This window comes from Felis catus, chromosome A3, assembly GCF_018350175.1.
Source record: "Felis catus isolate Fca126 chromosome A3, F.catus_Fca126_mat1.0, whole genome shotgun sequence".
NCBI classification, from domain to species: domain Eukaryota; kingdom Metazoa; phylum Chordata; class Mammalia; order Carnivora; family Felidae; genus Felis; species Felis catus.
This window is the reverse complement of record NC_058370.1, coordinates 136,287,443-136,312,137: the sequence shown is the minus strand read 5'-3', so window position 1 is coordinate 136,312,137 and position 24,695 is coordinate 136,287,443. Positions and strand designations below refer to the sequence as shown.

The window sequence follows — 24,695 nt, the reverse complement described above, 5'->3', positions numbered from 1 at the left end:
GGTGCCTCTGGCTTCTCATCAGACAATACACGCGTCATTCAGATTAAATTACGTTGCACAAGGAAAACGCTGAGAATACTGCCTGACTCATCAGTGCTCAGTAGATATTAGCTGTGATTATCACTGTTCAGTTATCAAGAAAAATCCAGAAGTTCAATGAAACCTCACCGACTCCCTGGGGGTATGGAGGGAAGTCCGGAAGAGTAAGAATTCTGAGATGGAGGACTGTGATTGTATATTGTTATACGCATATGTATAAATTATGTATTTATTAGCATATTACATAGAATTGTAGGATTGTATTTATACAATTTATTTCTATGAATTTATTTGTGTTTAGAACATATATTCACTTATGTATTTATATACTTGGATTTGCAAGTATATTATGAATATGTATACTTAAAATATCCATGTGTATTTCATAACCTGGAGTGACAGATCGCATGTAACCTACCACACGAAGCTAATTTAAGGAGCATGTAAAAAACACGGATGCGGTGAAAGTTCCAAAAATTCTTCGGCATGATTTTTCAAACAATTAATTATTTCTTAATCATTTTCAATGTGGTGATAAATTCACCTGAGCGTGGCTTGGGAACAGTTTCAACAGCTAGTGGAAACATGGTCTCAAGTTCCAAATGACTGGAGACTTCATAAATCCAGCCTTCTTTCCACATTAGCTGCGGGCTAAAGGCAGTGAAATCCTAGCTGAGGGTTACAGGCTGGAAGTAAGAGTTAACGCCCGGACAAAGACCGCGCATTGGGCTGGGCCAGTGCTGATGGCTCAGAGAGAGAATCTAGAGTTCAGGTATTTGGTTTCCCTCCTCTCCTCGTCCTGTTTCTCCCTCAGCTCCGTCTCTCCTCTGGTTCTCCCTTTCTTTTTCCTTCCCTCTTTTCTTCCATCCACTCTTTCCAAAATGTAAATTGGTTGTTGCACGCTTTGGGAAAAGAGAGAAGTCTTCGCTGAGGAGGTGACATCTGACCTGGGTTTACATTATTAGAATATATTGTCATTTAAGGGAAATCCTACTGTAAACTCCACAGTTTAAGAGGCCAGTAAGAAAAAAAAAGAGAAAAAGATCCTTCCAGTTAAATTCTAACACACTTTCAATTTACAACGCATTTCAAATTCAGGAATCTTGGAATGTAAACAAACAAAAAACGTTAGCATCCATGAATTTCTGTGGGAGAACTTGGTCTGTCAAAGCTAGGAAGAAAGGGTAGCCTCATTTCTCAAAACTGCTGCCAGGATGGTTTTCTAGCACAGTCCACGGATCCCCACTCAGACCGCCTGAAGATAGTTCTGCACGAAAGCGAACTGTATAACAATTGTCTATTTGCGTGCCTGTGTCCTCTGTTAGCCTGTAAGTAGTTTGGCAGAAAGTTGTACTATATTGTTGCTTTTACTATGGGCTCCTGGGATAGAGAAAGAACCTTGGCATAGAACAAAGAAAAAACGTTGTCAATTGTTTATTTAGATAGATCAAAAAATACGGTTTATTGCCTACTGAATGCTGAAACAACATGAAAAAGTTTAAGAAGTATCAGAACTTGTGACTTTGGACTTGCACTTATGGCCAGGATCCCAGAGCAGGAATTAGACTCACTCTCTGATATAAAAAATAACCAGAAGTGGAGGTTGTTTTTGACCCAAGGCCTTTCAGGACACCGTGCGTCAGGCGGAGAAGGTCGGGCATCCCCAAGAGGCGGGAAACAGATTCTGTGAGCCCTAGGATCGCCGGACACAGAGTCTGGACAGATTTTCAGGGTCGGGTTCAGGGAGGGGAAGCCAGGCAGAGCACCCCAGGCTCCCCGAGGCGAGGGGACAGGGCTGAGGGTCCGGGACCCTAAGCAGCTCAGATTCTCAGGGCTGAGTGTTGGGTGGGAGAACGCTATACCGAGGAGCCCCGGAACCTGCCGGAATCTGCAGAAGGTCCTTCATTTACGATGAGCGCTGAACAGCACGTCACCCGGGCAAACACCTTGAGGGAAAGAGATGAAGCACCGAAGAGACGAAGGTGACAGTCCTGTGTGTTCACACAGGGCTGACATAAATAGTGCCTGTCCCCCCAGCTACAGTCCCCTCAAGACTCACAGAGCATGGGGTAACGTAGACAGAGAGCCTTGCCTCAAGTGGGAATACTTTTTCTACTCAGGGCATGGCTCTGTCCTCACATAACGATCATAGAAGCGATTCACCCAAATTTTATATTAAAAATAAAAGAAACCAAAATTTTGGAAGAAAGGTCTAATTTGGTAAACCCATATTACCAGATTCAAGACGTATTAAAAAGCTGGAGGAGTTGAGGCAAGGTGGTGTTGGAAAAACAGACGATGCATAGATCAGTGGAAAAGAACAGAGCCCAGAAACCAATCCAAACGTACATGAACAATTTATTTTTGACAAAGCTTCAACCGTAACTCGATGGAGGGTGGTCTCTTCAACAACTGAGTGCTGAATGATTGGACTTTACAGGTAAAAATAGAAAAACAGCAAACCATCCCTAAACCTCTGTCGCTCCATAAATTAAAATGGACCCTAAATAGGTTCCAGACTTAAATGCAAAGCATAAAACCACAACACTTCTCAAAGAACACATAGACTTTGGGTCGGACAGAAGTTTCTTAGATATGTCATGAAAAGCTTAACACATGAAATAATACATTAGTTAAAAAGTTCTGCTTTTGAAGGACAGTATTAAGAGAATAAAAAGGTAAGACACAGTCTGGGAGAGAACATTGAAAAGCATGTATCGAAAAAAAGGTCTGTATCTGTAATATGTAAAGGTCAGTCAAAAATCAATAATAAGATAAAATCAATCAATAAGAAGACCAAAACCCCATTTTAAAAATAGTCAAAAACTGGGGCACCTGGGTGGCTCAGTCAGTTAAGCGTCCGACTTTGGCTCAGGTCATGATCTCACGGTTCCTGGGTTCGAGCCCCGCGTCGGGCTCTGTGCTCACAGCTCGGAGCCTGGAACCTGCTTCGGATTCTGTGTCTCCCTCTCTCTCTGCCCCTCCCCTGCTCACCCTCTGTCTCACTCTGTCTCTCAAAAAAAAAAAAAAAGAAAAGAAAAGAAAACAGTTAAAAGTAGTCAAAAAGACTTGTACAGAAACTTCAACAGAGAAGGTTACTAATGGCAGAAAAGCACATGAAAGTACGTGAGACATCATCACACTTATTCTTCCTGTTTATGTACTTTTCAGTTACTCACAGTGATGTTTTCTTGAGCCCCTCAACAATTTTCATTACATTTATTCCCAAGTATTTCATAATTTTTATTAATTTTGTTTCCCATTGTTACTGCTAGTATGTAGAATAAGTTCTACAAATCTTGTAATGGTATAGAGCCAACTGCCTCATTACTCGTACATGCGTTGTCTTATCTTGTACCTACATACGTACTAAACCTACATCACAATGTTATAAGTTTTGATTTTAAGTAGGTATGTCATTGTATACAAATTTTTTTCAGTATGATATTTAAAGCACACAGTATGATGTCATCTGCATGCACTTTTATTTTATTTTTTTTAATTTTTTTTCAACGTTTATTTATTTTTGGGACAGAGAGAGACAGAGCATGAACGGGGGAGGGGCAGAGAGAGAGGGAGACACAGAATCGGAAACAGGCTCCAGGCTCCGAGCCATCAGCCCAGAGCCCGACGCGGGGCTCGAACTCACGGACCGCGAGACCGTGACCTGGCTGAAGTCGGACGCTTAACCGACTGCGCCACCCAGGCGCCCCCTGCATGCACTTTTAAATCAGCAACATGATCCATCATTTCCAGATGGAAACTGAATATTTGCATCATACCCCAAATACTCCTTTGCCTCTTTCCAGCCTACACCTTCCTCCAAACACCTTCAGGAGACCACTGTCTCTATTTGCTGTCACAATACATTAGGTTGCAGATTTCTAGAACACCAAATAAATGTCATCTTTTTGTTTGTTTGTTCTGGTTTCTTCCGCCTAGCATAGTAATTTTAAGGTTTATCCTTGTCCATAGGTGCATCATGACTTCATTTTTTTCCTGAATAGCATTCTATGCAATAAGTAAAATGTATGTTCTATGTAATATGATATATATATAATATATATATATATTATATATATATACACACACACTATGTTATGTATATATATAGACTATTTTTGGTTATGCATTTGCCTGTTTATGGACGTTGGGGTTATTCCACTGTGACTGTTTCAAACAAAGCTGCTTTGCACATTTGTGTATCATCTTTGTGGAGGAGAGTGTTGCTAATTCTGTTGGGGAACTGCCAGTATGTATCGTGCATTGTGTTTCGATTTTTAAGGAAACGGTAAACTCTTCTCCAGACTGGCTGAGGAAGCTTTCAGGCTATAATTGTTGGGAATGAGAGGTCAGTGTTCAGTATAACTGAAATACAATGTATAAATTCACTACGATGTAATTCCTTTGCTGAGAATCTATATTTCAATTCCAGCTTACTTGAATGACTCCTTTTTGGCCCAGGGGTCCTACAATATCACTATAATTTTTGAAAAAAATAAATTTTAGGCATATGTTGGCTATCTTACCTCTGAAGATTGCTATCTTTCATCAGTTCTTAAAGTAGTCAGGTTTTCGCTCAGTATTTCCTTTTGCTCATTCTGGGCATTTCTTTCCCTCAGTTGCTGCTACCAGATCTAATTTAGGTTTTCTCACTGTAAACTCAATCTCATTTGATCTGTTAATTTTTTTTTTGCTGTAATTCTCAATTTAGCATTTTTTTTTTGCAATTTCTTTTGATCTATAATTTCTTCCAATCTATCTTTCTGTTTGCTAATTCTCTTTTCAGTGGGGTCTAATCTCATGTTTGACTTTCTCATTTGTATCTAATGCCAATTATTACATATTTTCAGATTCTGTTTGGTCCCTTCTTGAAATCTTGTGAGTCATTCTTGCTAGTTTCTTATGTTTTTTTTTTCAACGTTTATTTATTTTTGGGACAGAGAGAGACAGAGCATGAATGGGGGAGGGGCAGAGAGAGAGGGAGACACAGAATCGGAAACAGGCTCCAGGCTCTGAGCCATCAGCCCAGAGCCTGACGCGGGGCTCGAACTCACGGACCGCGAGATCGTGACCTGGTTGAAGTCGGACGGTTAACCGACTGTGCCACCCAGGCGCCCCATTCTTATGGTTTTTATTGGTTTTTCAAAACAATTTTCTTCACCAAATTACATATACTTATTTTATATTCTACATATGACGATTCTGGTATCTATTTATGTAGCACTAATTGTGTTATCTCTCCTTTCTGATGGCCTTCTCTTTCCAGAGATATGTAGGGACTCTTGATTGCGAGCCCATGTTCTTTGAGATTTTATCTGTGAGGCATCTTTGAACTGTGGTAAGTGCTTCTTCCTGGAGAGGGCATTTGGTGTGCCCTGTAAGGTGACTGGAGGCTCCACATCACACTTTGTCCTCACATCTCCAATGAGTGTCCAGCAAAACTACTGCCACAGGTCATCCAGGTCCGGCGGAAACTTCCGGAACCAATGTCAGAGCCGGGGCTGGCGAGCTGCCCAGCTGAAAGCTTTCTTGGCACTCTTGAATCTCCAGTCCAAACACTTGACTTTTCAGCCAGCATGTTCATGTGTAAAATATAAACATAAATTATTTTCTAGGACTGTTTCTCTGACTGTGTTGCGAGAGAAGAAAATCCTTATTTATTAAGCCAATAAAATATTAAGTAAGTGGTTGAATGGTCTAGACCCTAGACTGCAATAAGCTTTCTCATGCTTTGGGCCTCTTGATAACACCTTCTCGCTATGGCAATGGAGATCGCTTGGCCGGAAGGACCTTAAGTAGGGGAGTATACACCTCTGCACGTATATTATGGCATATCCAAAATTATTTCACTGCAGTAGAGCCCTTTAAGAGAGACAGTATGAAGAGATTACAGGTTGTTCTTGAACAACTATTGAATGAATGGCTATGGGACAACCTTGAACGATTACAAACAGGTTGTTATGGACTGAATGTCTGTGTCCCCAAAAATTCATATATTGAAGCCCTAACCTCATCAGAACGGTATTTGGAGGCTTGGCCTTGAGAAGCGACCAGCATTACTGAGCTGCTGAAGGAGGGGCCCTCATGACTGAGTGAGTGTCCTTCTAAGAGAAGGACGAGACACCAGAGCTCTCTTTCTCTGCCAAGCAAGGATAGAGAGAAAAAGCAGCCATCTGCAAGATAGGGAGAGGGTCCTCAGACCAGAACCCAACTGTGAGAACACTTTGATCTCTGACTTCCAGTTTCTGGAAACATGAGACAATAAATTTCTGCTGTGTAAGCTCCTTGGTCCGTGGTGTTTCTTGTAACAGCTCAAGCAGACTCATTCACCAGTGAAAGCTCACAGGTATGTAACCAAGAAATATTAATGGAGGGTCAAAAGGTGCCATGTTGCAGAGGAAGATACCGACATCATTGTCAAGAGAGCTGTGTCCCCCGCTGCCCAGCATCCACCTGGCCCCGTGAGCGGGGAGGCCCCTTCCCTTTCCAGCTCCCAAATTCTCTACCACAGAAATTGTTGAGCAATCTTGACTCCCAATTCCCTTCCCTCTCCGATACTTCATGATACCAAGAGAAAAAAAAAAATCCTGCACAACATACTTCTATTTGACAGTTACATTGCTTTGATTTATTATTTATCATGGGAACTTTGAACATCCTTTTCCAGACAGGTCGTTGATATCATGTCAGAAAGGTAGGGTTAAGGTTAAATGGCCTAACACAGAAGAAAAAGTCAGACTCAGACGGGAGGCAACAAACTCCTGACGGATCCCGTCCTGCTTAGCCTGAGACTGAAGCACACCAGTCAATGTGTCTGGTGACCACGCCAGACAATGGTAAAGCAGCAGACGGCTCATAAAAGCATCAAACAGCCTGTTACAGATCAAGAGAAGGAAATCCCTTGTGGTTTCTAAGCCGCTCCTGTCTCCTGTCCATTGTTGCAGACGGGGACAAGGCACTCGTTGCACATGTGCTCAAGTCCAGCCATGAAAACAGGGCATGAGGCAGCCCTGGATGTGCTCAGAAAGCAGATGGTGTGGGATGTTGACACCTTGTTCCGTGTCTTCTCGTGTGTAATATGAAAGAATCTGTTGACTTCAGGTGAGTTCTAAGTTACACCTGCGTTTTAATACAGAGTTCACTCTAGGTTGATACGGGATCCCAGGTGGACTCATTGCTCAGGTTGGCCCAGTTCTCTGGCAGCGGAACCTGGGCTCCAGTCAAGGTCTGGTAAGACTCAGTGCGGTGTGCATGTGAAATCTCTGGGTGGCCTTTAATTATGGGACCCGATCGCTGGGTAGGTAGTGATCGGCTGGAGTTTAAAATTGGCAACACACAATTAGGCCACGAAGACTGTGACCACTAGCTCTCCAACTCTCCATATTCGATTTCACTCCTACTAAGTTAGCGGTGTTATGATTTACCAGGTCACTGAGGAGCCTATGTGTAGTCCTAAGACATACACAGACCGCCAACGTTTCAGCCCTGTTTGCTCTCAGGTGATTATTGTCTCATCTTACAGAGCAGAAAAAGAAGTACAGTGTGATGTAACTATGTTAAGAAAAACAAATAAACCATGCGTTTGTAGTCAGACTACCTGGGATTGGAACCCGATTTTAATCACCGGCTAAGTGATCTAGAAAAACATTACTTACCATCTGTGATATTACTGTTATATAACGGAGATAATGACATTGATATTTTAAGTTAATGTTAGTGTAAATACCATGCAATGCACCAGAGACAATCAGATATTCACATACATTCTCTCATTAGTTCGTTTGTTAGTTACCCCTACCTGCCATAATTCTTCGTCACAAATAATAACAACACCTAGTGGATTGACACAATACACATTTGTTGAGCTCAGGAGTCTGTGCATCAGAGATGTTGACCAGGCTCTTCTGGAGGGTTCTCCTGATCTTGACGGGGCTCAGTCTTACGTCTGGTAATCAGCAGGGTGTTAACTCACCTACAACACCCTCATCTGAGATGACTATGAAATATGACCCCATCCTACCCACCCATCTCTCACCACCAGCTGGTGACCCCAAGCTTCTTCCACAAGACCAAGCAGGAGGAAAGGCAAAGTCCTCATGGCCCAAATGTATAACTGACATGGTCACTGCCACTGCATTATACTGGCCAAAGCGTGTCCTGTGACCACCCAGAGTCACAGAGTCTGGAAAGAGATTCAACTCTTTTGTGAGAGTAGCACAAGGCTAAATAGCATAGAGGATGGAAAGAGGGAGGGGCGATGTGCGGAGGCCATGAACACAATGCATCTACCCCCGCCTTTACTCTGGGCTTTCTTGGGACTTAGGTTTGAAAACGCTGCTTCTCATAGTCATTCAGCTACAGGGGCCATTTTTGTTTGTCCATTATACCATCTGTCTACGAGGATGCAGGCACTTTTAGGGAAAGCAATTGATTGTAAAATAACACGCAAGAAGTCAAGCTTTCTGACAATCTCGGTAGGCTACGAAAGCAGAGAAGATCATGCAAGCCCCAGAATTCACAAAGCCTCTAAACCGTGTGTGTTCATTTATTATTTATTGATTGATTTCAGAAGATACAGGCATTTCCTTCGGTCTTTGATGGCCCAGTGGCCTCTTCTGATGTTCTTTTATGAGCAAGATGTGCGATGACTCCTGGGCATAGTGTGAGGATGGCAGCTACAAATTCCCATCCAGTCAAGTGAATGTTGGCTGCCCTTGTCTCTCTGCTTGCCCGTCTGCACAACCTTCTCCAGCCTAATAGCAGCTACTCCTCTCCTGACCAGAATTGGGTGTGCATAAGCTCCCCCTCTTAGTAACCCTCTTTAGGAATATAGGACAATGTTTCTTGCCTTATTTAGCCTGTAAATGCTCCCCAGCTCTATGTCTGCCATTGATATCCAAATTCTGCTGCCGCTTTCTACCCTTTAGTACGTGCTCTCTCATTTCCACTCACTCCGTCCTGCTCTGCCCGAAGGCAGGTTGTTATGCACTAGCTAGCACTTGGCAGGTGTGAGGGCTTGCCCTGCATGCACCACAGTATTTTCTTTGACTTCCTTTGCTCACACCAGGCTCACTCCTCTGGTGTTCAAGTAGTCATTCTAGCACTCTTTCCCTCATTTTTCCTTTCCTACTTCTGCTCTTCTTACTTCTATTCTAGAATGTGTGCCTTGTAGAAGAGTCACTCCTTGTAGAAGGAGTCTAGAGGGACCCGGAACAGCAGACACACGACTCAGCATCTTTCTATTCCTAGAAACTTTGGTTTATCTTCAGGTAGGAGAGGCTTTGCCGAACACTTGTCTCCATCCTTCTGCGTTAAAATGCCACCTAATTTAATGATGGGGTTAAGGTTCCTTTTAACAGCTATTGAGAAATAAGTAACATGTCATACGAGTCAAATACTTAAATTGTACAATTAGATTGTTTCCAGCATATTTATAAATATGTGCAACCATCACCAGACAATTTAAAACATTGTCATGACCTCACGAAGGAACTTTATATCCTTTAGTTAATTCCCTTTCTACCCTCCCACCCAGAAAACCCAGGCAGAAAACCACTCATCTATTTCCTGTCGGTATAAATTTCAAAGGGAATAAGCTTTAAAAACCACTGATAGGGAAACACATAATTTAAGATATCCTTGAAATTCCTTTGAATTGTCCTTAAAATATAATTCAGATAGACACATTGATATGCCAAGTTGGACAACAGCATAGCACTTCTCAATAAAGTCAACATAGCCAAATTTGGCTCTAGGATCAGAAAAGACAGCTGCTTATTCAAGTGGCTCTTAAATGAGCTAGTTGGCTTGTGTTTAGGGATCACGATCTTAAAAATAAATGATGTTATACGGTAGAACCTCAACTTGGAAAGATACACAGACATGGGGAGGAGCTGGGGAGAGGAGACTCAGGGCTCCTGTGTGCTCCCTTTAGCGTGTCCCATAGTCAATGCAATGCCAGGGACACTATCATTAGTGTCTGTCTCTCTCTCCCGCTCTCTCCCTCCTTGCTTTCCACATTCACCTAGGATGAAAGATCTTCAGTTAATTGCATAATATGTAAGATGGCTCCCTCTTAGTTGATCCATCTAAGAAGAGTTTGAACCCAAAGTTGATCCATCTAAGACGAGTTTGAACCAAGCCAAGCACGTCAGACCCCTTCCCCTGACCTTTCTGAATTGACAAAGATGAGTTGGGAGAAGCAGACTCAACTGGTGACAGAGCTTTGAGACACGAGGGGTGTGACCTGCTAACATTGACCTTTTCCAATACGGTAATGAAGCCATTGCAAGAAATGGGGCTCTCCTGGAAAAAGAACTAGGAATGAGAGATGGAGAACAGGATCTGGTGACACTGGAGTCCTCAATCCATTTATCCCTGGTCCTATGCAGGACATTTTTTCTTCCCTCAGTTTGGTTGATGGGAATCAGTGCAACTCCTCTATTTTCCTGGAGCTCAAGTTGGGTTCTGAAGCTTGTAAGCCACCCAAAAGTCTTCACTCATACAATTGTGATTTACATATTGTCAATAGCTCCTTCATAAGCAGATGGAGAACGTTGTGTCAAGATACAATGAGATTTTTCAAAAGGTCGGGGATTCATTGCCGAAAGTCAAGATCACACCTTAAAGACAAAACCAACGGTGGTTTTATTGCAACAGATTGCTTCGCTCTGAAAGGAGTTCTTAAGATTTTGTAGAGTGAGGTAAATATGTATGTCATGTTTAAGGTTCTGATCCAGAGAGGAAGGTCCTAGGGACGTAAAAATAAATATAGCTGATTTTTGTCCTCCAAGAGCTCACAGTTAAGGAGTGATAATACATGTGCAAACAGAATTTTTAAAGCAATGTGATCAATGAAATCTTTAACATAATTTAAAACTCTACATCCTACTGGCACGTAATGTTTTGGCAAAATTTGCTTCCTTACCTTGCATTGAAAGACAAAGGATATTTACTTTGTTATGTTGTACAAATATGTGATTATAATTGTGAATATATTTTTAAAGACTACATCTCTGTGCCCCACACGTACTCTCTTACCAAGAGCGTCGTTTCTCTGAGGTCCAGGTCTTGGTGCCTGGGCCTTGGTCAGCTGAGGGGTCACTGCTGGTTAACACACACATTTGATAGGTCTGCTTTTAAATTCCATTAACCAGCAGAAAGACCTTGGATAAGTTATTTCCTCTTGGTGTCCCGTTTTATTTAAAAATCAGGGATACTAAGATGACAATGCCTAGCACATGGACTGGCTGAGAAGACTGTCGGCCATATTGTGTGGCATCTAAGCGTTAGCCTCCAGGGGTCCCCAAATTTCCCAGCATTTCAGAGTTCCTGTCATCTTTAATACTTAAATGACAGTGGCCTAGGTGCCTAACCCATGAAGAGTGAGAACCAAGTAATCTATTTGGTGTTGTCTTATCTCCTCACCGTTTAGGCTGCACTCCACGATTTGACTTTCCCACCCCAACGGGGCCCTGCACGTGTTTCGGTGGTTGCAAGACTTGATGTCTGCGTGCTCCCCCCGCCATCTCTGTGTGAGTAGAAGAGAGAAGAAGTATGGCAGTTTGGCCTTTCCCAGAGTGGGACAACATCCTCCCCACCCTCGTTCCGCTTCCAGACCCTGCCTCTGCCCGCATTTGCCATCGACACACACAGCAAAGAGAAGGTGCTCTGTTTGCTTCAGGTACTGGTTTCCTTCTTCCACTCCACTCCTTTTGGTCAAGTATCTGTAGGAGTCTCTAGAGGAGGCCCTTCCCATTCTCTCCTGGACAGGGTATGTGGAAAGACAAAGCACTTCCTTATCCGAGAGCTTCAGAAATTTGTCTGCTCAGGAGTACCTGAGCAGCTCAGTCGGTTAAGCACCCAACTTTCGATTTCAGCTCAGATCATGATCTCACGGTCCATGAGGTCAAGCGTCACGTCAGGCTCTGTGCTGACAGTGCAGAACCTGCTTGGGATTCCTCTCGCCCTCTCTCTCTCTGCCCCTCCCCTGCTTGTATTTACACACACGCCCTGTCTCAAAAGAAACAAAACATTTAAAAATTTTTTTTAACGTTTTATTTATTTTTGAGACGGAGAGAGACAGAGCATGAACGGGGGAGGGGCAGAGAGAGGGGGAGACACAGAATGGAAGCAGGCTCCAGGCTCTGAGCCATCAGCCCAGAGCCCGACGCGGGGCTCGAACTCACGGACCGCGAGATCGTGACCTGAGCTGAAGTCGGACGCTCAACCGACTGAGCCACCCAGGCGCCCCCCAAATAAAACATTTAAAGGTAAGAAAGAAATTTGTCAGCCCCTGTTCAAGAAGCAACAGTTTTCAGGGGCATTGTTGTTGACTCTACCTGTGGATCATTGATTCCTATTAAGACAGAATCTGTCCACACAGTGGAATACATATTACAATTTTTTTAAATGCAATTCCTTTTTTTCTGCAAAATTACTAAGTACATAAAAAAGTCACGGAAGCCTGGCCTTGGTTACCCCTCAGGTAAAGCGCCTATGTCCCTACGTCAGGCAAGAGTGCTTTACTTGCCAAACTCTTGCGAATGCTCAGGTACAGCTGGGAAATACGGGTCTCGCTGTGTGGCGTTCTCATCGTTGGAACAATCAGGTGTTGTATGTTCATCGAGGAACCAGGAAAGGGAGTAAGAGGACGGAATGCACACGGTGTTTAATTTATAAACTTGCAAAAGCAGACCTCAAAAACAAAAGCAGAGATCACCGCACAGCCACCCTGACCTGTGGCCAAGGGGAGCTCATAAGGAGGAAGTGGAAAGGCATGGCCTCCAGAAAGTTCTGCATCTAGGTCTGGATCTTGCTAATATCCACAAGTGTCTTCTCCTTAGGGAGGGAACTGGCTTCATATCTCCACTGTTGAAGCGAGATTGGAGCCAAAGTAATTTAACCGGAATCAGCTGTTTTACCATGAAAAGTGGACAGAAAGGGATACTTTGTGGGAAGGGCTTCTTAGCATGTTATCCCACCTGCTAAGGTCCCTTTCTTCTTTCCAGACGTGTGCCTCCCGTGGGGTCCCTTCCTCCACAAATCCACTGTCCAGTGAAGGGTGGGCCGCCGAAAAATCCAGTTCATACGTGGTATGAGAATTACTGAAATCACCCTGGGTTATTGAAAATCAGCCTGGTGTGATGGTGTAGATGGGTAAATCTTCTCAGGAGGTAATGATATTTGGGCTGAGCGTTGAGAATGTGTAGGAGTTCGGTGGGCTGGGGCTCCTAGAAGGTGTCCAGGAAAGCAGTGGGCCTTTGCAAAGCATCAGCAGGTGTGAAAACTCCCTTGGGTCCTGTGTTTGTCGGCGCTGCTGAAAACAGAGCACGTGAGGATGTGACCAGACGGAGGGCTGTGGAAGCAGGCACGGGCTGGACTGTGAGGCTTGGTTCCTTCCATCCTCTCGAAGAGTCTGTGGTTGTCAGCAAGAGAAACCAGGCCTTGGCGACTTACAAGAAAGTCAAATTGCTTGGCAGGGTATGGATGAGGTAAACTGAAGAAATGCATCAGAAAGTGGACAGACAAGAAGCATGTGATTCCAGGCATCCTGATGGAAAGAATCCATAGAAAATAGTCATTTGCTGTTCAAGGCTGAGAAGTTCTTTTTTTTTAATGTTTATTTTTGAGAGAAAGAGAAAGAGAAAGAGAAGAAAGAGAAAGAGAAAGAGAAAGAGAAAGAGAGAGAGGAGCAGGGGAGGGGCAGAGAGAGAGGGAGACAGAATCTGAAGCAGGCTCCGGGCTCTGAGCTGTCAGCGCAGAGCCCGATGAGGGGCTCGAACCCATGAACCGTGAGATCATGACCTGAGCCGAAGTCAGACGCCCAACCGACTGAGCCACCTGGATGCCCCAAGGCTGAGAAGTTCTGACGGGCTCCTTTGACTCTCATGCCCTTTTCTGAAGAAGCACTGTAGGTACTTGGGAAACCTGATCGTCAGAAGAGCAGTGATGTCCGATGTGGGACACTCCTTTCAGAGGATCTTCAAGGTGGTATGCTGGGGTTCCAGAGGAAAGCAGTGAAATGGTTAATCTATCTATCATCTATCTATCTACTATCTATCTATCTATCTATCTATCTATCTATCTATCTATCAATCATCTATCTATCTATCTATCTTTCTATCATCTATCTATAATCTATCTATCTATCATCTATCTATTATCTATATATCTATTGATCTATTGATCTATCATCTATCATCTATCTTTCTATCTTTCTATCATCTATCTATTTATCTGTCATCTATCTTTCTATCTATCTATCATATTTCTATCTATCTATTTATCTATCATCTATCTATCTATCATCTATCATCTTTCTATCTTTCTATCATCTATCTATCTATCTATCTATCTATCATCTATCTATTATCTATATATCTATTGATCTATTGATCTATCATCTATCATCTATCTATCTTTCTGTCTATCTTTCTATCATCTATCTATCTGTCATCTATCTTTCTATCTATCTATCATATTTCTATCTATCTTTCTATCATCTTTCTATCTATCATCTATCTATCATCTATCTATCTATCTATCTATCTATCTATCTATCTATCTATCATCTATCTACCTACCTATCATCTATCTATCACCTATCTTTCTTATATATCAGCACTATATATCTGTTTCCTATCCCGTCCTTCCACAAGTCGCAGGACCACATGTCATGTACAACTGAGAGTTACCTCATATGCTCCTGGAAGGAGTTAAGAGGGACACCATTTACATACAAGGGATTCAAGCCAGACATTCACTCATTTCCTCGACCTAGCAAGTGCAGATTTCTTGAAGTTTCCTTATTTGTTTATGGGTTGACAGACCGTATTGTCCAATTTCATCTGTACATCCTTCCCAATGGGACAATTATTTTGGAAGAGTCCCGCAGAGAAAAGAGTAGATTTGGGATTGCCCCGGTGATGTACACCCATGGACTTCAAGACAATGGCAGAGCTAAAACCTTTACTCCTATCATGAGTCTTTCGTGGGTCACATCACAGAGGGAACCCGTGATTCCCAGATACCTGCTGCCCGGTAGATACTGTCCAGGAAGGAAACACGCTTCCTTCCTTCAAGTTAACATGACAGCATGATGAGTGCGGGAGTAACAATTTTTCTTTAACGGAATCCTGGTTAGTCGGTAAGAACATTATAAAAACAGGTGTGGAGAAATATTTCCATCATTATGTGATTTCATTGCCCAAAATAGCATAAGTCATTCACCTGTTTAAACAAGAAAAAAAAAATTTCATTCATGCATTTTTAAAAATCTTAGAAACATAGTTTCTATTTTTTTATAAAAATTCAAATAAAGAGTTTCAGTGGGATTATAATCCATCTGTTAATAATATAAAAAATTGCAATACCTTCCAATTAGGAGAAGAACTAATTGACATTGTAAAAGATGAAAACTTGTGGGGCAAGTTGTCACACAAATTTCTACTTAACTGGCAGATGGGGTTTAATACTGAGTATTATAATTTAGAAAACAGACAGGGACTCTTCGGGCATAGCACTGGCTAACAGTCTTTTTCAACGCTGCTAGTCACTAAAAAAAGAAACAGCGAAACAAGCTGATCTTAGATTGATGCAATCCAAGCGTCGTAACACGGTGTTGAACCAAGCTTTCAAATTTAACAGGCCATATTTCATCATATTTCGCACAAGAAAGTACATAGCATTCAGCGATTATGTTAGATTTATTATTTGATCTGTACCTTACCTTCTTAAATCCTATTTACTATATATTTACTATATGTGAAGCTATCAGTAAATTATTACTGAAAATACATGTATTATTTATCAATGCCCAAAAATATTTCATAGAAAGGGATGTGGGGAGCGGCACCTGGGTGGCTCAGGCGATTAAGTGCCCAACTCTTGATTTTGGCTCAGGTCATGATCTCACAGTGGTTCGTGAGATCGATCCCCGCATGGGGATCTATGATGACAGTGCTGAGCCTGCATGGGATTCTCTCTCTCTCCCTCTCTGTCTGCCCCTCCCCAACTCCCTCCCTCTCTCTCTCTCTCTCTCTCAAAATGAATGAATGAATGAATGAATGAATGAATGAATAAATAAGTAGAAGGGGATGTGGGGAAAAAAATGTCTGGAGACCCTTATCTAGAAAAACATCTTGCCAATTTTGCCATGGCCATTTAATGATTGTCTGTGGCTGCTTTAAAAAAATGTTTTTAATGTTTATTCATTTTTGAAAGACAGAGAGAGACCGAGCACAAGCAGGGATGGGGCAGAGAGAGAGGGAGATACACAATCGGAAGCAGGCTCCAGGCTCTAAGCTGTCAGGACAGAACCCAACAAGGGGCTCGAACCCGAGGACCGGGAGATCATGACCTGAGCCAAACTCGGATGCTCAACTGACTGAGCCACCCAGGTGCCCCTGTCTGTGGCTGCTTTTAAAGGTGTATTTGTGTGATTAGGGCAGAGACCTCTTGTCTTGAGAAGTCAAAATTTCTTACTCTTGGTACTTTTATGTAAAGTTTTCCTTTCTCTTGTTTAAACAGTTGAAAATAAATGTTTTCAGCTTATGCATATTTTTCCTGATATACACGCATAAGGGCTTGGGGGGGGGGGGGGAAGAAATCGTTTTATTTCCACAGGAGCAGTTCACAGGTATTCCCTTCCATCTTCCAGGGGCAGCAAATGCATCGGAGAAACAAAAGGCAATTCTGAGGTTTTCCTTTTAGAATTTCCCTTCCCAATAAGAGTTTCAACCCAATAAAATGTTCCTCTAAGAGATTGCATGTGCCCTTTATCAGACAAGGTTAACATTTCTGATGTTTGCTTGAACAGTGCTTGTGCACTGAACTATTTTTGAAAAGATTAATTTTCACTGAGTATGCAGATCTCCTTCAAATGCTACAAATCCCAGCGAGCATCTCCTGGGAGCGGACCAGGGGTGCTGAGCTCATGTGCTCGGTTAGTTGGACAGCAACACCACTGCCCAGAAGTGAAGAACATTCAGGAGGGATGGATTCCTAATGGACTGTCCAACAGAAGGAAAAACACAGAGAACGTTCATGGACCTTTGGAAACCTCAGATTATTGGGTGATTCTTCTTTATTGGAAAATTTCCAGCTAGACAGATGTTGATTTCCTTATGAAATATGTACACACCTCAAGAAAGAGCAGATTAGGGAAAATTCTTGTTAATCCACTTGAAGATGTGTAAGTAAATTTCTTACCCCCAGCGTTTCATGTCCACCCTTCCCCCATGACAGAGTTGTGATCTCCTCAGGTCGCTTAACTCCTTGTTTCCTCAGACTTGACTCAGGTGAGAAGCCACACTAAAGGGACCCCAACCTTCCGGGCTCGGGTGTCTAGACTCATCCCATTTGTCCGTCTGCTGGTCTGATGTCCACATATGTCCAGCTTACTCCCAAGGAAGAAGTAAGTAATCACCCTCCCCCTTCCAAGAGCAGCTCTTGAGAATCTTAATCTTTTCACTTATTGTGATTTTAGTAGATGCTCCAATATACTGAGATCTAATATGAATGCCATTGTTCCGTTTTCCACTAATCAGCTTACATTTCATCAACTTGTCCATAAATGAGGCCAGAAGACTATATTTTAAGCTCCAATTGGAAGTGTGAGAAGGAAGAAGGACGAAACCAGTGTTTCTGAGTCTGTACTCTGCACCCAGCATTACAATCTTTTTATGAATACGCATTTGGCATTCGTCACCTCACTTAACCCTTACACGTTACCGTGAAGAAGGCATCACTCTCTCAACTTCCCTCCTGAGGGGACGAACACACACACAGGGGGAGGGTTTGCCGGAAATCACTAACTAGACATGACAGAGGCAGGATTCAATCCCAACCTGTGTCTTTCTAAAACTCATTCTCCTAGTTAGCCTCCTGTCTATGTTTTAACTTGTGTCTTCAACACACTCAGATTTCAGTTTTGAACTTCACCCAATTTCCAGTTGACTTGAAGCCTTCTTTCCCCAGTATTTCAGCCAGAGGTTTTCCAGGAACTCTTATCTTACTTGCTGCTCATTTCCTTCTCCCTTGCAACCCCCTTCCTCCTCTCGGCTCATGTGTCCATGTGAGTATTTGCGGCGTGTCTCTGCTGTGTCTCTGGATCCATCCACTCCCTGTGCCCTGAGGGTGTGAAACTGTGAACCTCCAACAGACTTGGCCAACTCCCCGTCCCAGCTATTGTGACATCGTCCCCTTGGGAGGTGGGGTCCAATCTCCCCTAGTGATAAGGGGTTTAACCTTTGCCAGCGCTATAAACCCAATATCTGGTCCCTTGCTGAGTCTATTTTGGGCCGAGAGCCATGTCTGGAAGAAGGCTCTTTGGCCCAGATCCTGCTAACCGTCCTGTCTTCCTCAGACTCTTTAAGCCTGTGGTTTCTGCCATGGGCTACAGGGACCTCCTCCTCCTGGCAGCCTTTCTTGATGCCCACAGCTTCTCTCTCTCACTGTAGCTCAGGTCTCATCACCTGCTTCTTCTCTCAGTTGCCTGATGGTGTCTGGTTTATCCTCTCGTGGGACAACCAAGATTCTGAACGAGTATTGGAATTGTCTCATATCTGCATGAGGTTTCTCGTTCTGAAGGTGGATTTTGTTACATCTGCTAGAATTGAGGTCAGTGTGCACCTGTAAACTCAGCCACACCTCCCGCCCGCTCCAGGGACCGTTCGTGTTCAACCCCAAAATGCCAGCCTTGAAGGTAAAACGGTTTTGCTACAGCTGAGCTGTAAGACCCTGGTCTTTTCCAAGACCCAACATTATAGGAACACATGAAACACGATTCTTCACTTCTATGGCCTTTTAGTTGAATTTCGGGAGCGTTATGGATTGACTTGTGTCCTTCCTGAAATTCTTCTGTGAAAGTCCTAACCCCTGTATCTCAGCATGTAACCTTATTTGGAAATGAGATGACTGCAGATGGAATTAGTTAAAATGATGGCATTGGGATGGACCCTGATCCAATATGACAGTGTCCTCATGAAAAGGGAAAATTTGGACACAGGGACTCATAGGGATGACACCATGTGTCCATGGAGACAAGGATTGGGCTGATGGTTTTAAAAGCCAAGGAGCACCGAAGATTTTGCCAGTGGATCTCCAGAGGCTGGGAGAGGGGGCCTGGGACAGATTGTCCCTCCCAGCCCTCAGAAGGAATCAACGCTGCTGACAACCTGCCCTCGGACTTTGAGCCCCAGACTGTGACACAACAAATTTCACATGTTCTAAGACATTCGGTTTGTGATGTTTGGTTACAGCAGGGCGGGCGAGCCAGTCTAGGAGGTGAGATATTCAGTCACGATCCAGACGAGGACGCATGGAAACCAGTGAGCAAATGCAGGCAGAGTGCTGCCGTTTGAATTATGGATCGTTTGATTATCAGCTGCTTGTTCTTTGAGAACCTCGGTTTTCCGCAGCAAAAAGCTGATATTTAGTACCTTTCTCAAGGGCTGCTATGGGGGGATGGCACACAGCCTACGTGTGAGTGGGTATTACCCACCAGGTTGAAGGTTTTATTTATTTGTTTTGTTTTATTTTATTTTATTTATTTATTTTTTAAGTTGAAGGCTTTAAATAGCAAGCAAAGTATGGGGGAAATTCAATGTCTTCAGAGATCAGAGCACACAGGAATGTTTGTATGACAGAATGTGCCCTTCTGAAAATTTTGCGTTATTTCAGTTTATATTTATAAAGAGAGATCACATAGTGTGGAATTGAATTTCTTTTGGAAAAAGTATATTAACAAATCACGCATACTTGTGACGCTCTTCTGAATTGCTAAATTATCACACGTTTTGGTATGGATGCCATGATTATTCATTTAAAATATCTATTCTTTGCCTGAATTGTAAGCATCTTTCCATTGCGTCTTCTATGACTTGAAGGACGGGAGTTAGAAGGCATGGTCTGAGCTGGTGTATGCTAAACAGAAGCTAATCTCAATTGTCTGAATGATTTTGGCTCAGAGACGTGACTTGATGTTGGCCACCGAGTTTTGTACCCTGGCTTTACTAGGAGATTCAGCAGAAGAGTTCTAAATGGTTCACAGATCTTTCCTTGCTCTGCCTCTCTGTCTTGTCCACAATCCATCACAAGCCAGTTCTTCTTTATCCTCCCCAGCCCCCGTCTCCAGCCTCAAGCCAACTGTGTTCTCTCCGGTCTTCTAGTCAACCTGGGCTGACTGCAACAGATGGGCGAATGCCTCTGTCCTTCCAGGATTCTTTTCCTTAGGTCTGGAATCAGTCTCTCTGCAACTTGTCTGCCTGGGAAACGTCTACGTATCCTTCAAAGCCAGCGTCTATGACCACCCTCCCCATCAAACTTCTCTCCTTTTATCCATTTTCCCCTATTCATTCCTGTGTAGCACTATATCCTTACAATGTGTTTGTTTTCCACACTGAATGTGGATTGAATGTGGAGCAGTGTCTTTCATCAGACTTTGAGGCTGGGGACCATGAGGTCATTTCTGGATCTCAAGGTTCGGAAACAGTATCTGTCGCTTGGGTAGATGTTAGAAATTATCTTCAGGGTAAAGGACAAAAGAGTAGATTCTCTGGTAACCGCAATGTTGGAAAATCTGCTAGGCTTTGGCAAAGATAATGGATACTTCTTTGGCTGTTTAGGGGTCAGGTGCCCCAACCGCTTTATGAATACGAACGCCTTATGCTCACAACGACCACCTGAGGTAGATGGAATTTTTAGCATTTTCCGTCCACGGAAAGAGAGACTGAGGCCCAGAGACTGCTCAAGGACACCCATCCAAAAAGGGGGAGGGCCAGGAAGTAAACCAAAGCCATTTGGATCTAACATTTGCGTTTCATCACTGAGGCGCAGGGCCTCCCAGAGGTCAGGGGTCTGATTGAGGAAATGAGGTATGCCCTAGTGAAAAGTGCCTAACAAAGAGACAAGACCCATCACTGCCTCCTGACATTGTCCTGCATCATCTACCTGAACTCTTCTCCCCTCTCTGCATGCCCCAGTATTACCAACAGTGGACCCAATGCTCTTCTCCTGGGAAGCCTTTTATGGTTTCATCTATTAGTGGGAGATCTCCTCTCCTCGGTGCCCACAGGACCTTCCACTCCTACTTCCCCCTTTCCCTGGCCTCCCAGTGCTGTGTTTATACGGACAACTTCTTCCCAAGACCGTGTAATCACTTGAAGACAGAGCCGATGTGCTGCACGTTTGATTAGTATAAACGGTAGAAAGCGCTTTGTCGCACTTGTGGTGAGTGTTTGACAACTATTTGTTGAAAAGATGAGTGAACGATCACACTGCAACAAGAAAACATTTCAGGTATTTAGGGTAAAAACAGTGGAAGTGATTTAAAGTGCTTCACAAGTAAACACTGCAAGAATCGTGATCAGATGAGATCATAAAATGTAGGTTAGCTTACGTATGCAAGGGCAAATTATGTTCCACGGAAGGGAGCCACATCGAGCGAATCCACAAGGCAATGGAATCAGTCTAATGCCTCCTCCAAATACCAGAACCATAAAGATCATGCTGCATATTTGAGATGAATCCAATCAGTTATACTGTCAAACAGGCTATAAGGCAAAAAAATTTACTATTCACTTTGAAATTTCCACCCATAAATAAAGCACATGACGCGCGTCTTATTGTTGGGATGCATGATTTACTTGTGTGTGTGCGTATAGGTTTCTAAAAATGAGGAAAGTAGATGTGTGTGTACACACTTTATGTGTGTATGAATTATGTATGTATGTTTGAAAGAGGATTTACAAGACAGTTCCAGTGCGGTGGAAAGAAAGCCCCTAACTCTAACCCAGCATGCGTACCTTCCCAATCCCCATTTCTAGAAGGATGGATGCCATGGGAGTCTGGCTTGGCACGCGCTGAATCAGAGGAACCCCCCGTTTCTGTAGATTTTCAGGACGGCACAGCTATGGAAACGTGTCCCTCTGTGACTTCATTCCTCCTGCCGAGAATGTCAGAGAACAGGGATCATGTCTGTGCTTTTGGCAATGACGTTTTATCTCTTCTGTCATATCATAGACCACCAAAAGCCGTGTCCCAAGCTTTAAGGGATGGTGTAATTCTCTATAATACACATGCATTGCTTACTATTAAATTGCAATTCGGAAATGTTTTCCCGTGGCCAGGGTTGGTGTCTTTTTTTTTTTTTTTTTTTTTTAAATTGTACTGGAGCAGTACAACTGTTTTTTGTTTTTTTTTTTTTAATTTTTTTTTCAACGTTTATTTATTTTTGGGACAGAGAGAGACAGAGCATGAACGGGGGAGGGGCAGAGAGAGAGGGAGACACAGAATGGGAAACAGGCTCCAGGCTCTGAGCCATCATCAGCACAGAGCCCGACGCGGGGCTCGAACTCCCGGACCGCGAGATGGTGACCTGGCTGAAGTCGGACGCTTAACCGACTGCGCCACCCAGGCGCCCCAGGGTTGGTGTCTTTTAACTCACATGCTGGGGGTGCTCTGCCAGCAAAATCATTGATTTCAAACACCGGAAGTTTTGTTTTTGATTTGGTTTGGTTTTTAAATTTTACATGAAACTCTAAGTGTGCGCAGAGAACTCACTTGTAGGTTCAAGTTGAGCTGCTCTGTAATCCGAAAGTTAAAACCTTCCGTGTATGCAAGGGGTCCTCCCTGGGATGGACGCGGAGACAGATGGAAGTTAGCATGAGGTCTCCAAACCGCCCCCCACCCCGCCCCGAGTCAGGAACTGAGACCCTGGCTACTTTGCCCGTCGCAAAGCACATGGTTGATGCGTAAAATGGCCTGTGGTTATCGAAAGCATGTTATTTACTTGACATTTGGAAAACATGGTTAAAATGAAAAATACTCACCCTAAGCGCAATGTTCAAAAGTATATTTATTTCTTCAAAATTCTCTGATCGGCCATCGTGCTACCCCCCCCCCCCCCACCTGAGTCAGGACACCTCCAGCAACTTCGCCGTTGCAAAGATGCAGACTGCGTTACGTGGGCTGGATGAGCCACCCCCGGACATGCTGGTCAGCTCTGTCCAACGTCACCACCTTCCTCTTCTCCCTCTGGGACTTCCGTGAGGCCTGTTCTTCTATAGGACACCCTGCTCCTTGTTACACTCTGGCTTCCCATCTGTGAACCTCTGATGACCCTGAATCTCCATCGGCCATTGGCGCTGAGGTACGAAGGTAAGTCACCTCCGCACGTCTCTTGTGAATGCATTATTCTGGTTGTGCATTTTCCTTGGCCTGGGGGAAAGAGCCATCGATTAGGGGGAGAGAAGACATTATTTTATTGACATCCTTTCACATTCTTTAACTTTCCTGTATTCATTCAACAAACGCTTGATGGGGAACTGTTGTTAATATAGTGGTAGGGGCTCCAGATTTCTTCTTCAGGTGCCAACCTCCTTTGTGTGTGTCATTTTGTGAGAACTGATCCCTTAGCCTCAGACATTGGTGGTTATTATCATTACCTGAGAATACTATACAAATGCAGATTCTAGGCTCATAGGTCTAGCGTGACTCCTGACCTTGTGCATTTCTAAGAAGCTTCGGGGAGATGTCATTGTTGCTGCCCGAGGCCTCTCATACTTGGACCATGTGTTGACGACCTGGGGAGATTTTTATTTTTATTTTTATTTTTATTTTTATTTTTATTTTTATTTTTATTTTTTTTTAATGTTTACTCATTTATGTTGAGAGAGAGCAAGAGTGAGCCTGAGGGGGACAGAAGGAGAGGGAGAGAGAATCCCAAGCAGGCTCTGCACTGTCAGCACAGAGCCAGACACAGGGCTTGAACTCATGAAAGGTGAGATCAAGACCTGAGCTGAAATCAAGAGTCATGCTTAATGACCCACCCTCCCAGGCGCCCCTCTGGGGAGTTTTTCAAACTGAGAATTCCCCACCCCCACCTGCACATATTCTGATGCAATTGGTTAGAGAGGGAATCAGGCTTCTGTGTTTTTTTGAAAGTCTCCCAGTTGATTCACATAGGGCCCCAGTTTGAAAAGCCCTGCTCAGCACCCTCTCCTAAGTTATTTGAAGCCACTAACCTCCACCCTAAAAGTGAACTAAATGCACACTGCTTCTAACGTGCCATTTGGCCATTGGCAGAAGTGAGATGCTGGAAGGTAAGAAGGAGGGCTTTTGCAGTGTGACTTTGAAGAACCGGCTGGTGACTTATGAACATGACAGTGCCCAGCCTGTGCACACTTAGGTCCTTTAGCTAAGAGCCGCGATTCTGGCCAGCCAGGCTCCAAGGAAAAGTCCTGTCCCTCTCTCTCCAGGGAGTTCTCTCGTCCATGTAATTCCCTCTGTGCTGCTAAGTTCTGATGGCAGAGTCCCTCCAAGGTCTAATGGCAGAGTTGCTCTTACGGGTGTGGCAAACCCAGATTCTCAGACATCAGAAATAATGCCTCTCTCCCACTGCTGAAATCTGCACTAAACCTTATCAGAAGGGGTAAGAATTTATAGTTTTTCCCCTCATTGAACCAGAGATCTGCTTTCTTCTTCTCCCATATCTGATGAGGACCATTAAAAATGGTGCTTTTGGAAACAAATAATCCAGTGAAGAAATAGGCAAAAGACATGAATAGACACTTCTCCAAAGAAGACATCCAGATGGCCAACCAACACATGACAAAATGCTCCACCTCACTCATCATCAGGGAAATACAAAT

General features: G+C 43.5%; 1 long non-coding RNA gene across 2 annotated transcripts; it reads right to left on the bottom strand.

Annotated features, from left to right (window-relative positions):
* Positions 1–12,693: 12,693 nt before the first annotated feature.
* Positions 12,694–18,381, bottom strand: LOC123384642. 2 transcript variants are annotated; one of them, XR_006596056.1, is made up of 4 exons: positions 18,060–18,381; positions 15,075–15,273; positions 13,849–14,039; positions 12,694–13,594 (listed from the first exon to the last, which is right to left on the bottom strand). It is a non-coding gene; the product is annotated as an uncharacterized LOC123384642 (long non-coding RNA). The 2 variants fall into 2 exon arrangements; XR_006596055.1 differs by lacking the exon at positions 15,075–15,273 and having other exon boundaries at positions 18,060–18,364.
* Between the last annotated feature and the right edge of the window lie 6,314 nt (positions 18,382–24,695).